We start from the raw sequence: 18,783 nt of genomic DNA, 5'->3' as shown, positions 1-18,783 counted from the left end.
CGTTCCTCGCGTGCATCTAATCCAAGATGCGCATTGAGACGGGACGGAACTCAATTCAGACTAATCTGACTCTGGTTGTAACTATCTAAAATTCTGAGGGCACCTTTTTTCTTTTTTTCTTTTTCTATCTAATTTCTTATTTTTCATTTCCTTTTGCAACCGTTTGAATTCAATTTACTTTCATTCTGTTTACTACGTCTACTTACTTGTATTTCTTATTTTTCTTTCTTTTATTATATATGTAACAGTAAAATATATTTATTATTTTCATATTATTTATTTATTATAAAAAATGTTTTCGAAACACGTTAATATAATAATAAATCAAAGGAGAAAATATCGATTTTCTTATTGAAATTTTACAAGAGTTTTTATGTCGATCTTAAATCAAAAGCAAACATGATTAATAATGAAATATTAACTAATTATATCGTAATTACGTAGACGATATTTTTACACACGCTTTTTATAGCTATTATGAAATTGAAGATAATAGGAAATGATGCTGGGTTATCGAAAAAAGATAAATAACGAATTAATTCTTTCCACGCGATAGTTATTTATTATGTCCATGCATGTTCATTAATATATACGAAAATCATGTATAAATATTTAATTAATTCTATATTCGATACATGACATTCACCGTTCAACTAAACTAATATAGAATTTGTTATATGATTGTATTTCGTTAGATCAACCGATTAAATGACTAAATATAGACAAATGTAAACTACGCATGTATTTAATATACGTCAAATTAATGTAACGACATGTATTAAACACTTTTGACGAGAATCATTTGAAAATTGCGTCGCAGTTAAAGGAATTTAAAACATTTAACGGAATCGCAGATGATTATACGATGAATCATGAAACTTGAATAGAAATTAATTAAGTATATTTTATTTCAAGTTATTTATAGGTTTCTATTCGTTCTCATTTTCGAAGATTTATCGTCCTGTTATCGACGAGAATGATTAAAATGTTCATGAATTCCTTGAATAATTTTTAGGCATTTTACTCACTGTTGCTGTTGGAATTTGAATCGATACGTATGTCTTCTCGATTCGATCAAATTAATTGTATTTATAGCAATCCATAAAATTTAAACTAAACCGGCTGTTGTGCATCCAGCATGTTCATCCCGCACACGATGTTTGTGTATGTGTGTATTTTTGTCGAGGCCTTGAGTCACTTTAAAGGCATTCTCTATTGAGTAATGAGCTAATTATAGTTTTCACTTGTTCAGAAACCACCTCTGCCTGGCATCGATCTATGAGACCGAGAACAAGAAGCAGATTTCTACGAGCTAAAACGATATTCGATTAATTTTATTCCCCTGTGAGAGCTCGTTTACTTATCGTTCCAATTCTATTTAATCGATTTCTCTCTTTTGTGAACCTATTCATTTACACGACTGTATTTTTCATTTATTCATCGTAATTATAGGTATATTTCTTTACGTTCTGTCAAAATTTTATGCTTTTTCTGCTCGTTAACGTCAGTTCTTCCTATTCGACGTTGATTTTCTTTTTATGTTTTTTTTTCTCTTTTAATAATCCTCTTCTAATGCTATGTGTGTAACTTTGAAGTAATGCATTAAGCGCATATATATTTATACGTTATTGTATTTAGTTTACGACTGGAAAATTATTTGTTAGCTCGAATACGAAGCTTTTGAAATGTTTACTCGAGTATAATACTATATTATACAATTTACTGGGCATTTAGAAAATAACGTTACATATTTTTCATTAAAACAAAAATAAAAAAATACGGTCTTTTTGAGTACAATTTTTCGAACAAGACTTATTTGATTTCAATGAAAAAATATTATGACATTTGTTTTTTTTTATTTAGTGAAAAATATTAAAGCTATTTTGGTTTTTCTCGAATAAGAATCTAAATTTTGGTTTAACGGTAACATATTTTACTTACGAAAACCAGCTTCTGTTCGCAATATTTTTTTGTTCAAAATTTAAAAAAAGAAAGAAAAAAAAAGAAAGAATCGGCTATGAGAGGTTAAATTTGTGAACGATAAAGTATCACGTATACACGTCAAGTATACACGTATTTTTCAATCTCCCGTCAGTGTGAAGATCTACGTGTAGAAACACACAGCGGGAATAATTTATTGCTATACCGATTGCACGCGGTACGGTACACACCATGTAGCATGTTTCCAAAGAGATAGGATCGGATATACGCACCTGGTTACATGTATTTGGTCATCGCTATTGCGTACGTGTATTATACTCGATATATCGGTCCGGTTAAACAAAGATTCATTGAAGTCGTCGTCGTCGTCGTCGTCGTCGTCGTCGTTGTCGTCGTTATCGTAAGTCCATGATTCGTCGAGGAACTCGTTGCACTTGATGTTTCAATCGGTTTAATAATATACTATTATCGCTTACGTAAAAGGCTACTCCTTAACGAGATAAGGATCTACGGATCACAACTTTTAATCGATCATTATTTCAAAGAGAATAAACGGCACCACCATCCCCCTTTATCTATTTAACGATCTTTTTCGAATTTTGTATATTCGATTTTACGTACGAGTATTAAATCTTGTTTAATCTGAACAATAAAGTGTAAAAACGAGTCAATTTAATTACGAATTAATTAACGAAATATTATCAAGCACGATTGATATTTATATAAACGATAAACGAGGTAATTTGTAAATGATAAAGAAACAAAAATCAACCTTCCTAAAATTATATTCGTGCACGATTTTGAAATCGCGTTAAAGTAAATAATTTCAGCGATACGGATAATATAATAATTAAGAGACCGGCAAATATGTTGGATACAAATATACATATATACGATGACTTTGAATATTTATTATCCGATTTGGTGCGATTACGGGCGTCAGACGAACGTTATTATTGCATGCTCCGAACTAAATTAAACGCGTAGGAGCAAAAGGTAATTTGTGCTGATAACTAACCACCCACGTAAAATGTTAGATCTACTAGAAAGGAATGAACGAGATCTTAACTTACGACTTTTCTAGATTCTACCCCACCCCGATTCTACCTCTCCTCCACCCCACCTTCTCCTCCTCCTTCTCCTTACTTCATCATTTTTCAAAGTATATTTTATTCCGGTTTGACGACAGCAATAAAGTTTTGTATACGAGTTTGAATATGCACGGTTGTATCCTATCGATTAGCTGATTATTCCGACCTCGGTGCTCTTTCAAACGAATAATCCTCGGTCGCGAATAACTCATATACCGCAGATTATTATCGCTTTGAACGGGCTCGCCGCGTGAGTAAGTATGCGTGCCACGGTATTAATTTTCGAACGGGTTACTTAATGCGACGCTCATGATATTTCGACTATTTATAGTAGGTTGTTTCTCGCTCGTTGATTCCACAAAAGGTTTGTCGGTGGCTGCTCGACGACTTCTCGAGAGCGGTTGGTTAGTAGTTAGATAAGTTGTTTTTGATTTGCCGGTACGCGTTCTCAAAGCTGTGATTACGAAACGTCTAAGAATTTTACGAAACTAACGTTTGCTTCTCTCTATTACGTGTTTTCGTTCACTTCTGTAATTTATGCTTGCTGATAGATTTTTTCTTCTTCTTTTTTCCCTCCCCCTTCTCTCTCTCTCTCTTTCTTTAATTAATATTATATATGTTGGTTAAAATTAGTAATGTTGAAATTTTTATTAGTTTATATTTAAACGTTACGGATGCTAATAGTACATTGTCGAGAATCTTTGAATATTTTATATTTCATTAAATAATAAATATTATTTGTATTTCCCTCCCCTTCTGCAATAATGTCGAAGTAAATAACTTTAATATTGCTTATATACAATGAGTGATGAATATATGTATGAGTCACATACGTGTCCTATTTTGTTCAGATCGTTAAAGATTTTTCATTATTTTTGTTTGGACAGAAAATTAAATCGACATGGTTGAATGGGGAGGGAAAAGGGGAGGAGAAGAAGGAGGAATTAATAGTAAATTGACATTGATCAAAAATCGTGTTGTCCACGTGGAATATCGGGTATATACGTCGCAATATATATATATATATCCGTTTGTATTTATTTCGCTTTCGGTGTCGCATAAATGTGTACCAGCCATTATTCGTAGACGTTCTTCGATGTTAACGGGCTTCGTCGTTTAATTTATGAACCTTGCAGATATAAAAGCCAACGCCGCGCCGGTTGTTGGAACGTTCTTATCGGAAAGATAAGGCACGACGTATTCTACTCGCTTCCTACTTCCACGATTAACTCGGGCCAACGTTACCGATGGCAATCTTTTTAATTTGTTTTCTTGGAAGTAGCGTACCTTACGTCACCATGGCGTGAAAAGTGGTACTAGAAAACTATTCGATATAAGTACGAAGCTTACTACGCCGTTCTACGATCGTTTAAAACGAAGTCACCTTCTACGTTTTTAAATCTTTCCGATTAAACTCGTATTAAAGAGCTTCGTTAAGAAAGAAAGAGAGAGAAAGAGAGAGAAATAGAACGTTCATTTTCTATTTTTAACGAGTCGGTCATCCTTTACGAGCTATCGCGCGTAAGCCCCGTGTATCATCAGAGTGTATCCCTTTATAACTACTTTGATGTATCTATAATTAGAACATTTATAGATTATCGTGTTTATTATTAGTTAACATCATAAAGAGACTATATTCTCTTTCTGTCTAAAATATTAAAATTGTGATAAAGTATATCAGATTAAGTAAAAAGTTTCTTTCTTATTTAAATGCAAAAGTGTAAGTTTTTTTTTTTTATATTTCGTGTACAGTCTTCTACAAATAGTATGAAAAGTGTTTTGCGATCGATGTTGCGACTGCTGATGTAACAATTTAGTTCAATTTTCTCTTCACGATTCCATTGACTTTTCCTGCTAACTTGTCTTTCTAGAAAATACGAATAAACTTTTTACTCGAGCTAGTATATTTTAATTACTTCTCTCTCGTTTATTTACTAGAATTATTCTGATAATTACGTTAGATAATCAAATGTGTTGTGTACAAAGGTTATCTCTTTTCTAATTTAACGCAGTTTGAATTTACTTAATAATACGGTAGATAACCATTTATACGATCCATTTTTCACCTTGTTATTTTTTATTTAATTTTTTGTTGTTCAGCGTTTGATTACGTTACACACGTTGCTGCATATATAAATATTTTAGGAAAAAATAAAAGGCACGCAAGTATACGTTTACCGTAGTTGGCTATTTTTACTAAAAGACCAAACGATAAAAGAATAAAAATCTTTCGTATGTTGTTCCGTAAAGAATAAAAATCTCGTCCGTGTACGTTTCAATTATGGATCCATTTAAAAATATAACTCAACTACGAGAGAGAGAGAGAGAGAGAGAGAGAGAGAGTGCACGTGTCATTCGATACTTGGAAGAATCGATAAGAAGTTTAGAGTGGAGATATTTTATTATGATATTCGTTGTTATTCCAGGAGTATTTATTACATCATCATTTAATAAACATATTCTCTAATTAGTCTGTCGACAATCGTAAACTCTTATCTCTTCTTGTTCTATTTAAATTATTTACAAATAAGTTCGTATATGTAGTTACGAGAATAAATTTAAAAATTATGTTTGAAAATAATGAGGAAAAAAATTTAATTCTTTTTTTTTATCTTTTCTTTTTTGATCCTTTGGACAAGGCACGGAAAATATTAAAAATTTTGAAAATTGAAAGTAATGAGAATTATTTGGAAAGTATTTTATCATTGAATAATCTGATCACACGGAAGGGGACTTTGATATCTTCGATTTTTTTTTTTTTTGATAAATATACCAGAGAATTTTTTTTCTCGATAAGTGAAATACTTTTGCTATTGCGTTCTTAGAATTATTTCTAATTATCCATTATCTATTTTATTTGATTTGAATCTTAAATTTTCCCAATTAAAAACAAAAACGAAAAATATAGGCATTAAATAAATTGTTTAAAAATAAAATTTTTTCATTACTTTTAATATTCGTATCAACAATGATATCATCGAATTGATATTAAAATACGAAGAGAAATTTTTTTTATTTTTAATAGATAGTATAAGAAATTATTTGTCCTATCTATTCGAGCGAAAAGTAAATAACTATTGCACACAAATAACTATTGAAAAAACATACAAAAAAAGAAAAGAGATAGAGAGAGTGAGAGAGAGAAAGAGAGAGAGGGACAAAAAATAAAGAACTTGAGAGATCAGAGAGAAACGCGTTTGTTTTCTGTCTCCCTTTCATGTTGTCGTCGTTGTTAGTCGAGAGATAACAGTAGCTTGGCACGAGAATTAGAAAAGGATGGTAGACGGCGAAATAAATTCCTTGTGCTTGGTTCCCTTTCAAGGGAAACCACGTTGGCGTCCTTGGCATAGGCCAAAGATATTACCTAGATGGAGATTGAAAAAACTCAACGTTCTCTGCTATAGAAACTGGAATGTCCTGAAACGTAAAGTCGAGTATCGGTGAACATATTTTTTCTCTCTCTCCAATGGAATTGTCTTCCTTTTTATCTCCCTACCCTCCCCCTTCCCCCCGCACCTCTCGTTCTCTTTCTTTTTCTGTCTTTATCTCTTTATTTCCTCCTTTCTTTCTACCCTTCCCTTTCTCTCGTTGAAGCTAGCTCATGAAAATTCAGAGAAAACCGTACCGAGTGTACTTTTGTCAGGTGGAACGAGCTTCTCTTTCTTCCTCCTTCTACCACCCCCACCAACCCCCAACGAGAATTATCGGTCGCGTTTCTACGTCAAAAGTTAATCATCATTTATTTCATAGCGGATACTTCATAATTCATAAACGAATTACCACGACGGGAAAGTCGAGCACCGTGCCGGAAATTTATTCCGATTTTTTCCCCCCATTCTATCTTTCTCTTCTTTTTATCTTTATCTATTTTTATCTATCCTTATCTATCCTTATCTATCTATCTATCTATCTTTATCTATATCTTTCTCTCCTTTTTTCTTTCATCTTCTCTATGCTACTCCTGTCCGATGGAATTCAATTTACTTTGAATTGGCCATAAAGCATCTCCGCCTTTCTCTTCTCCCATTTCGATCATCGTATATTATGCTATATCCAAGAAAAGGAAAGATCGCGTGTTCATGAATATTACACTCCTATCTGAGCTTTTATTTCTCCGTGAGAACAGCCCGTCGTACTTATTTATTTCATATTTTTTCTTTTTTGCTTACACTCTTCATCAGTTCGCGATATCAAAAATGATGTAATCGAGAAGAAGTGGAAGAAGAAAAAAAAAAGTAATGAAAAAAAAAAATGTGATAAATTTTTTTACTTATCCGTTGATAGTCAGCAAAAATTTTGTTTAATGGTCATGACTAAGAGCTCGCTTAGAATTTCATCTCAAATAGAAAGCTGAACGATAATCATCGAGACTTGTTATTACGGTAAATAATATAAAATCATACATAAATATACACACGTGTATTACATTATTGTACGGTATAAGAATTTGCTACGTCTAAACGTTTTAGTGGATGCTCAAAAATGACTATAATTTGTATCTAAACTCATAAGAGATATCGGAATAAGTATCTCATTTCAAATAAATAAATAATTAACGTCAAACGACGAGATGATTTTATCGAAATCATAGAAGTGCCACGATTTAATATTCTTTGGACCAAAGGGACTACTATCGTTCACGGTATAGTAATTTTCTGAGTTGACTGCGTGCACTTCTTGGTTATACTCAAGAGACTCCGTAGATACTATTTACCGTGACGGTCCTCTACGTATATATGTATATGTATATATACGAGGGTCACGTTATTTAATAACCCGAAATAACTATGTAAAACTTTCAGATCCAGCTACGTTCTCTCTCTCTCTCTCTCTTTTTTTTCTCTCTCTCTCTCTTAGCAAGCTTTTCTTCTCGTTGAAAACTTTCTTCCTTTTTACCCTCGGTAAACCGCATCTTCCTCCATCTCCCACCCCCTTCCCCCTTTTCTGCCTCATCATCCTCCACCTCCTTTTCCTCCATCCACATTTTTTTTTTCCTTTTTTCTTTTCTTTCTCTTCTATTCCTCTTACCTCTCGTTTTAGTTACGCTTTTCCTAAACTTTTGGCGATTGTGACATCTTCTCGGTGGTAAGAACTTCGTCGACGTCCACAAAAAAGGAAAAGAAAGCGGGCCGGGGGGAAAGAAAGAGAAAATAGTAGCACGAGATACGAGTTTTCGCAAGAAATCAATGGACGATACGTAGCTTCGTAAAAGGACCGCAAAGTTATAGAACTTCATAACGACCACATTAGAGGGTAGTGGATTTTATTTTTCTTTTTTTTTCTTTTAGTGTGGGAAGAACGCACTCTCTCTCTTGAGGTTCAATTTAATCTTTAACTTCTGCCATAATGTCGTGCAATGCTTTTAAGTTATACAGTTTATATGGATATCCTTTATACTTTATAGATATTATATTTTTTTTTTTAAATTTCATAACGTACTTACTTTTTTCGTAATGTACTTAATTTATGATTTGTATAAAATTTTGTTCTTTTAACGTTTCTTTCATAGAGTATAAAAAGATATTATAATTTTTACTATATAATTATTTCTTTTATAAAAGATCAAATTTTTTAATTAACTTTTAATGTTTTTTCTTACAAGCAGTAAGTTAAAGATAGTATAATATTATTACGAAGTACATGTTAAACCGTAATTTTTATAACGCGATATAATTTCTATTTTTTTTACTATTCTTTGCTCTTACAATTAGATGAAATAAATTTAAAAATGATACGTTAAGGAAAAGAGAGAGAAGGGAAAGAAAGAAAGGGATAGATAGATAGATGGATAGATAGATAGATAGATAGATAGATAGATAGATAGATAGATAGATAGATAGATAGATAGATTGAAGTTGAACTTTAAACGAGCAAGACAAAGACAAGGATAGGTTTAATTTAGCTCTGGCAATAATGGTACAGGGATGGTGTCGAAGTTTCCGATAAAGTTTAAAGAAACGGAAGAGAAAGAGCTAACGGCCGAGTAGAAGCAATAAAAAAAGAAACGAAAAAGAAAAGAAGTAAAAAAAGAGATGGAGATAAAAAGAAAGAAAGAAAGAAGGAAAGAAAGAAAGGTAGGATAGTATAGGATAGGGGGTAGGTGGTGGTAGTGGTAGTGGTGGTAGAACGTTGGCATCGATCGTACGAAATCGAGCTTTCCTGCTTTTCCATTGTGCCCGTGGCGCTTTGCCGCGTTGTTTTTGCCTGCGGATAAATTGGCAAGTACTCGTTCTCGTAACCAATAGGCAGATCGGTTTTACGTATGCATGCGTATACTTACACGTACACGTACAGGTACACGTGCATACATATTTGCGTGTATTCATGGGGGAATGAAATTCGAAAGCGTCTAGGAATGAACGGCGGCGGGGGGACAGGGGAGGAAAAGAGGTGGAGAGGGGTTGAAACGCGGTTGAAGCGTGACGATGTACGCGCGTGAATTTGATACTGGTATACACGTTAGTGATTCGCAGAAAGAGAAAGAGACTGAAAGAGAGAGAGAGAGAGTGTGTGTATGTGTGTGAGTGAGCGAGAGAAATAGAGATAGATAGGTAGGGTTCACGCACACGCCATTTTTCGTTGCATCGATTGCATTCGCGCTTTACCTGTTTTCTCTCGGTAGGCTTTATTGCTACGCATACTCCTCCTATCCCTCCACTCCCCTCTAACCTCTCTTCTTCTCTTCTCTTCTTTTTGTCTCTCTTTCTCTCTCTTCTAACTCCTTTTTTGTAGTTTTTGTTATCCTTTTATTTTTGTTATCAAAAAACTCGCACGCCACTGTACGATACCGTGTTTAAGAGATTTTTCCATAGCACGTCGGTGATTTCCGCTTGCGGTCTTTTTTTTAATTCTTTTTTCCCTCCCACCTATGTTTTACATTTTGTTATATTTCACATCCTGGAACATAAAGGATCATACATATATATATATTTTGTAGTTTGGAAATGTTTCTTTTTTTCTTTTCGTTTTCTTCTTTTGCTTTTTTACTTTTCGACAATTGTTTAAAAATTGTCATTTTTGTTTTCCTTATTGTTTAATTAAAATTTGTATTAATAATCGTCGTAGAGTTACTTTTTAATTACGTAAAGAATTTCAATTCCTTATCTGGCGAATGATAGCTTATGAATCGGTTAGAATAATCTTAAGTTAGTTGTAACCGTAATATCCATTTCTATGGTAGTTTCGTTCCCCTTCTCTCCCTTCCTACTTCCTTTCCCATTCGGCGCAGACGGTACTTACATTTCGTTCTCGAACGAATTCAGATTTAATATTCAAGTATGACGTACGATTAAATGTCATCGTTCGTGGTGCACGCGTTACTTTTCAGAAAGTACTTGAACATTTTTTCCCAGACTATTTCATTCCCTTTTTCCCACCCTTTTTACCTTTGAGAAATCTTCGTGCTTTCGCCAACAAGAAAGTTCATTTATTTAACCGCGAATTTTGCCAATTTTTCTCTCTTTTTTCTTTCTATCTTTAAAAGAGAAATATCGTGAAAGTTGAATATCCCGATGATAAAAACATGTGGCGAGCTGACGGGGTTGGTTGGACGAGGTTAAAGGGATGAAAGGATGACAGGATGAAGAGGTGAACGAATGGAGGGGTTGATTTGAGGAGGAAGAGGAGGAGTAAGGGTAGTAGAAAGGTGGGCGGAAAAGAAAAGACTGTATATTGTAAAATTTATACCGCACGAGTTAGAACACGATATATATATATATATGTATAACCCTTGGAAGATTCTCATTGGAGCGCTGCGATTATAGCTGAAAATTAACGCGATAAACGATCCCCTTTTCGTTCTACTCTCGTGCTCAAGCGGATTTACTGTTCGAGCATGATGTTCGAATAACATTCTCGAGTGAAGTGTTTCACGTTTCGCGTCGAGATAACGAAGATGTAATACCCTACCGCCGACTCCCTCCTCTATACACCCCCTTCGATATATTACCTACGATATATCCATTTCCTTTTGGTCTGAATTTTTTACTACGTAAATAAACCTTTCCTTTTATTCTTTTACTTTTCTTTTCTTTCTTTTTATTTTTCAACCTTTCTTTCGTTCAAGTTTTTATAGCTTACAATTTAGAATATTACATTATTACAATGAATATTGATATTTTGTGGTCGAAAAAAAGCTCGATAGTTTTGTCGTTTGTTTTTTTCGCTAAGATTATTGTGGGGTAATAAAAATAATAAATAATTTTGAATACAATTTGTCGACGTATTTCATATTCGTTAAACTTTTAGAGTTTGCGATACGAATAAATCAATCGGGAAATATTTCATGAGAAATATTTTACATCGATTACGAACAGTTTTGAACTTTTAAACTTCACCTATCCCACTCCTTTTTTCTTTGAAAAAGAAAATACCTAACAAAAAAAAAAGAAAACCAAATAAAAAGAAGAAGAAGAAGTCTTTTATAGAACTGTTCGTTGAAAATTGGATATTCACCGCTTTTAACCGTAGCAACGAGATTTTCGATAAGGGAAAAAGGAAAGAGGAATGAGGAGGAAGAGGAGGAGAAGGGGGTTAAGGAGAGAAGGGAAGGGAAGAAGAGAGGAGAGGGGAGGGGTGGGGCGGGGAGGAAAAGAGAGAAAAGGAGAAAATGGTAGAGAGTAGGTAGAAGCAACGTGCTTTTGCATTAATTCTGTTCGACTCCGAGAGATCTGAGGGCATGCGCGTGTATTTGGATGCAGCGGGTGGATGCAGCGGCGGGTGGATGCTGCGACGAGAAATGCTAGACGAGGACGCGATTGGCCGACGGTAAGGTCATGCAAGCGATGCATTCGTCGTCGTGTCTTCTTTGTCGGTAAAATGCTTTTCCTGGAAATCGACATTGCCGGAAGTAGTACGAAAGCCTCGTTTAAATCCTGCGAGAGTACTCCTACGAAATCGTTCGATTTCGATTAGTGTAATTGCTTTTTCTTCAACGTTTTACCTTTTTTCTCAATTTATTTGTATAATACATAAATCTATTAAATATTTTATATAATATATATTAATTATAAATATTGTCCGAAGTAATAAAATAATTATATATATTTAGATATTATATCTTAATATCTATAGTCTAATCTTTATTTAATTTCTCGTATTATCATTATCTTTCAACTATAAAACGATTATTTATAGGGGTATTTCACTTTCATTAGCTATTTGAAAAGCAGGAAGACAAGTAAAATCGTATCGATCGGGTTTTCCAACGTTCGCATCGATGATTATGCTAATGTTCTCGTCGTCTCTGAGCGTATTGTATGCGCTCGTATTTGCATTCTGCGCTTTGCCGATAAATATTTATTGATGGAAGGCGAGACCGAGAATAATAATAATAAAAAAAAAATTTTCTCTCCTCTTCTATTTCTCTTTTGTTTCGTTCTGGCACAAACCCCCTCACCCTAACTAACCAACCAACCAACCACCTACCCACCCACGTCTACTCTCTCTCTTTCTCTCTCTCTTTCTTTTTCTGTCATTCTTTTTCATGCTCCGTTTCTGTGCACGTGCGCGCGCATCTATGTACGTGTTTATTGATGTAACTCGAGACGGTCGCACGCAGTTAACAGGCCGTAAACAGAGAATGCACCGGGAATATACGAGTGTTTTTCGTGCCCGCCTTCTGGCATCATCCACTCTAAGCTCGCACGAGCGACGCTTAAGATTTCTTTATGGCATTAATTCTGGAAGGTTTATGTATCCATCCTCGAGGAGAGGGCCCAAGGACCTTGCTCCTGTGTATACGCGCGTTAGGGGTACACAACTCTTTCTCTTTTCTGTCCATGGTCTCCTTCTAGGTCTTTCTATTTTTCTTTCTACTTGTTCATTGTTATGAGCAAAAAAAAATACCTTTTCTCTCTCTTTCTTTCTCTATTCTACTCTCGTCATTTTTGCTCGTATTTTTCTTTTTCTTCTTCTACTACTATTACTTCTACTGCCTACTATTGCTAGTAGGAAATTTCTCGTCTTTTCGTGTTAGAAACTATTACTATACTACTCGATTTAATTCACTTTTTTATCCCTGTCGATCGAAGAAGGACAACTCGTCTCGATGAACGATCGCCCTTATCGAAACACACGCAAGAACGTTAATTGCTTCTACGTTACGCGATTTACGTGTTTATTAACCCTTTTATTTATTCGACGAACGAATGAACGAAAGCAAAGCAAAGTATAGCTAAGCAAAAAGGGATAACGCGATGGAAATGAATGTATACTTATCTTGAAAGGTATAATTATAACTACGACATCAATCTTATCTTCCGTCTCTTATTATTAATTGTTTCTTTTTTTTAATTTTTAGTTTCTTCTTTTAATTGAATCACTCAATTACGCGAAAGTAGTTTCTACGATGCAATAATTTTGTTTCTTTTCCCCCTTTCATTTCCTCAATAATCTTTTCCATCGGATACGTTAATTTATTATTTTTATCTTCTTCTTCTTTTTCTTTTCTATTATAAAAATAATAAATTTTGCAATATTTTTTCTTATTCTTCTTATTATTATTATTTTTATTTACGATGTATATAGAAGTTAAGATAGAACACGCAAAAAAGTATTTTTAAGACTTCGCGCAGATCGATGAAGGTCGGTGAAATGCGTAGCAGGATATATAGAAAGGGACGAAAAGCCTCTAACAGAAGGGCTAAAAAGGGGAAACGTAGACCGGCTTTCCTTTCTTCCGTCCCTGCTTGAATCGTCGTTTACGAGGACGTAGGTACGTCCCTTTTGCAACGCTACGATGATTTCGTTCAAGGCCATGCTAAAGAGAAGTCGATATAAGGGCATACGAACCCGCATTATTTTTTTCTCTCTTTCACACAAATACCACACACGTATACGAGTATTCGTTCATCTTTAATCGCTGTACATCCTGTTTTTGAAACATATATTTATCTTTTTGCGTCATTCGAGAGACCATTCATTAGCTAACTCTAAGTTCATTGATCCAAAGAATTTAATTTCTAGAAAGAAATATTCAAATTAATTCTATTTTAGAAATTAGTTTTTCATTTAATAGTAGCCGTTTGTAAATCAATGTTTCTCTTTTTTTTTTTTGGAGTATAATATATTTTTGAAGAATAAACAAACGTTAATCGTTCTTTTACATCGATTATGTTGACGTTATAAAAAAATCTAGGTTCTGACAAGAAACCATAAAGTTACGCGATGTTTAAAGAGTTAAGTTAAAGAAATACATATTTTATGTAAAATACAAAAAAAATAATAAAAAATATTATATCATACATCTTGATCGTTGTTAGACGTAAATAAGTAAGCAAAGGTCATGTGAAGTTTCGTGATGTTATATTCACATTAGATTAGTTTGAAAAAAAAAATCAGGTCTTCTTCTTTGGTAGGTTAGCCTTCGTTAATATTCACGAATTTATTTCCATAATATAAAGCCGTTACATCGTATTTCTAGTGAAACGCGTAGTAGCATGCTATACATACATTCATACATACATACATACATACAGAGATCGAATCTTGACTGTTTGCTTAGCGAAAGAATCGATAACATCGACGAGGCGACATCAAATATTCATGGTATGCCACATTTTATATTATTTTCTTTTTTATTTTTTATTTTGCGACAAGTTACGCTTGACAAGCAATTAACGCTATCGATCTTTCTCATCGTGTGCCGTGTTTCATCAAAGTTATGAAAAGATTTTTTTCACTCTATGAAGAAGAACATATACACAAACACACACGCACACATATGTTTTCTCGTATCGAGGAAAAATTTCATCATAGTGCGATAAAATATTTCACGCATTTATATACATTTTTAGTTGAACCAATGCGTTTTAATTATCCAACAGTTTTGATATACTTTCGTTTTGGTACGTCGAATGAGAAAATAGACAGTGAGAAGAGGTCACTGACGCGAGTCGTGATGCTATACTCGTGCTCGTTGATTTTGTCAGAGAAATCGAGAATAGTACATCAGAAAATAGTAACAGTCTGGATAGAGAAATATATCGCAATGGTGGATTGACCGCTACTCTAACAGCTAGCCGGCTAGTTTTACGCTTGCAAAGTATTACGAGATTAGATAAGGAAGAGGAAACCTTTGAGAGAAGATCATTCGTTAGTTATCATATAAATATTTTTCAGTGGATTTTCCGCGTATTCGGAAGAGTGTGGTTAAAAGTATACAAGCATATATATTTATAGTTTAACTGCTTACTATAAACTCATGGAAAGTATTGCAAGGTAACGAAAAGCTTATCATTTATTTTAAACCTTTGCAGTTCGTACCTTGTAACATTAATCTGATCTGACTTGCGTTTGTTTGAAAGCTTACATATCATATACTAATTAGAACAAAAAAATTTATCATATTTGTTTATTCTGTCAAAAGTTATTGCATCTCGAAGTGAGGAAAGAGAATGCAAGGCGGGTTGGTAAAAAAATATTTGTGATGTTTATGAACACGATGAGGCTTCGTATAATTCGTGGCATAAATCTGATTTAGGCGTTTTCAAAACGGCATGTATTAAGGTTGAATAAATTTCAAATAAAGTATGTATGGTTGGGGAAAAAGAAATAATTTGTACGAGCTGTTAAATTACGAAGAAACTTTAGTTTATTGATTTGAAGACACCCGGTATATTGGGTTTGTCGATAGAAAAAAATGTTTATTCTTTTATTTATGGCTTTAGCTTATTCGATAAAGACCTCGACGTAGCTTACATTAGTTCGAATCTAACTTTGCTTATCTATATCCAAGCTTTCTTTCCCCAAACGCTATAGTTATATTTTTCTTTTACATCCTTCTTTCTTCGCAGAGTCGTTTTGCATAGGTCACGAAGGGTAGGATTGACCTCGACATTCTAACGATTTCTATCGTGCAACCAACACACGTCGTTTCTTCGAAGTTGCATTAGTTCTCTCTCTCTCTCTTACTCTCACAAATCAATTGAATAAATCTTATTCGTATGATCGTTTTTCAAATTCGTCATCTATTATTTATCATAGTTTTGCAAAGAATCACGACCTATTCTTGATAGGGTACGACAGATGGTTTGGATAAAATCCAGAAAATCGATCTTACGAAATAACTTCGAAATATACACGCACACATATATATAAATATTAGCGAAGATTTATTGGTTACTTTCGATAGTTAAATTTTTCTCTCTTTCTTTTTTTTTTAAACTGAGAATTCGTGATTTATTATAGACAAGAAAGTTTAGTAGAGAGATAAAAGCGACGAGTTGCATTCTTTTCTGTACGAGTCGTCGAAGTACTTTATCATACTTCATAGTTTCGTTATCTTGCTTGGCGCAAATATCGTTTGCGAGAGAAAGAAAGAGAAAGAGAAATAGAGAGAGAGAGAGAGAGAGAGAGAGAGAAATAGAGAAAGAGTAAAAGAGAGAAAGAGAAAAAGACATACGGTCGAGTTCGAGGAAGTTAAGAGATATTGCGCCATAAAGGCGGCACACGATGCGTACTCTCCAAGTAGTTCGACAAATATACGAGAGTTACTATACACGTTTCGCGGACACACGTGACACACGTTTCTCTTCCAAGGTTCCTTCTTTCTACGCGTTAATAATTGCAATAAATGGTCATTTATTACTAGCGAGATGATGACGCATTACAAAGATAGAATTGTTTTATTTTTATAACAGGAATCAGTGCTATTTAAGTAGTATATATTTAGGTAAAAGAATATTTCTATTAAATTGTAAATAAAATTTAAATTACTCTAAGCAACTTATGCAATAGATTATACGCTAATTAATATTTCAAATAAATTAAGTTTATTTTAAATTATGTAGATTTAATTTGAATATTTTCATTTACGAACAGAAATTTAAAATAATTTATTTTTTTTTTTTTACAAAATTATTTGTCAAAAAACACGGGAAGATTATCTGAAATTTTTAAATGGACATTTAATGTAGATATATGGAACGTATGAAAAATTCTCCTAACTATTGTCTTTTATTCCAGTCCAATTAGAGTTGAAGAATACAACGCGTACTATATCGCATACTATGCACATATACATATATGTATATGTATAAATTTTTGTTATATTCAATAGAAACAAGCTACCTCTCGATCGTTGCTAATTGAAGTTAGATTTAGCAGAGCTTAATTAGCGATCAAACAACGGTAGCCTTCAACCTTTGTGTTGTTGAATAGCTCGGATACAAAGCTTTCTCTATTAAAACGTGCTCGTAATAAACCTGTTTACACATACATATATACATACGTGCATATATATGCACACATACATATGCAATTAACGAAGATAGATAAAGAGAGAGAGAAAGATAGAAAAAAAACATAGAATACTTTTTTTGGACTATAATAATAGTTATAACATTTTGTCCATATTCCGCCATTAAACTGTACAGATATACCAATATCTAGAAACACAATACGTGTACTTTCTATCTCGCAACTTTGTGTTATCATATACACGTACACAGAGATAAATAATATATTTGAATAGGAAATATAGAAAAAAAATCGAAGATATAGAAAATATTACAACGAATTGAGAAACGAAGAAAAATTCAATATCAATGATCTTTAAAGTTAACATTTTAAACGAAAAGGAACGATTTCTCGAACAAAAAGGAAGTTGCATTTATGCGTTACGAGCGCACGAGGTATGTACGATGCAACGATAGAAAGTTTAGAGCGAGAGCGCGTATGTGTGTATGTGTGCATGTGTGAGCATCCATTAACAAAATGCTAGGAAAATGTTATTGCTACTCGCATGAAATAACCATCTAGTAAAGTGCTCGTGCTCGACGTCACCTAGCAGCTCTTTTACCACCACCGAACACCACCTATTCCACGCGCGAAAATTCTCCACCCCCAAACCCCGTCCGATTCTCGTCGTTTCGATGGCCACCAGCCAACATAAAAGGGAGGGATGGATGGTTGACGAACGGGGCTAGCTAGGGTTGTATAGCCACGCGCGTGCCCTTCGCGTACATATTTACTATGGTACCATACGTATACCTTCGTCCACTTTATTCGAGGCTCGTTCATACTCCACCCACTCTCGACCCTCATCGTCCACCCCTTTATCCTTCCCTTTGCCTCTCGAGTCCACACGATACACCACGCTCGATTCGATTCTATACTTCGACAAGATACATCGATTTTGTCGCAGCGTTATCGTATTTATTTCTACGACGATAACAATTAATCATTATTATTTTTCATTATTATTTTATGCTTATATATATTTATATATTTTCGCACATTGTCGATATTCGGTTTATTTATATTTGCTTTTTAGTTTTTATTATTCGGTTAATTTCTTTTTACGTTTAATTGCATTTAAGTATATTTATTATTGTAAGGCTAGTTGTGTTATGTAATTGCATTATGTTGTCGTATAAATGAGGGTATTAACTGTGCCCTTTATAATACTATCAAAAGAGAGAGAGAAAGACAATTGAATAGAGTTAATTGCATTTCGTTGAAATATTATTACACAACTTTAATACTTCACGTAGTCATAAATCCCCGCGATTTTTTTCTAAATACGTTTATCATGATCCTAAAATATAAATCTTCCTTCTTCAGATTATTCTGTAAAATGTCATCGTCGTATTTATCGAGAAAATCTTTCGATTGTCCCGTTCGAAAGTCTTTCCGACAGAAAAAAAAAAAACTTCAGATTGAAGCATGTAACGGTAGGAGGAAAAATTTAATTGAAGTTTTTCGCTTGCTCCAAGGATATAACGATAACGATAACAGTAACAGTGGTGGC

The 18,783-nt window shown here is 33.7% G+C and overlaps 1 protein-coding gene and 1 long non-coding RNA gene across 6 annotated transcripts in view; both read left to right on the top strand.

Annotated features, from left to right (window-relative positions):
- The window catches only part of LOC122522150, a 231,103-nt gene that overhangs the window by 10,843 nt on the left and 201,477 nt on the right, over nucleotides 1-18,783 (top strand). The window lies entirely within an intron of this gene.
- Nucleotides 385-1,982, top strand: LOC122522154. Its single transcript, XR_006304994.1, has 2 exons — nucleotides 385-1,164; nucleotides 1,253-1,982. It is a non-coding gene; the product is annotated as an uncharacterized LOC122522154 (long non-coding RNA).

The sequence above is a fragment of the Polistes fuscatus genome, unplaced genomic scaffold (assembly GCF_010416935.1).
Source record: "Polistes fuscatus isolate 324 unplaced genomic scaffold, CU_Pfus_HIC Scaffold5, whole genome shotgun sequence".
Taxonomy (NCBI): Eukaryota; Metazoa; Arthropoda; class Insecta; order Hymenoptera; family Vespidae; genus Polistes; species Polistes fuscatus.
Note: the sequence above shows the minus strand (reverse complement) of the source record. Positions and strands in the feature narration are given on the sequence as shown.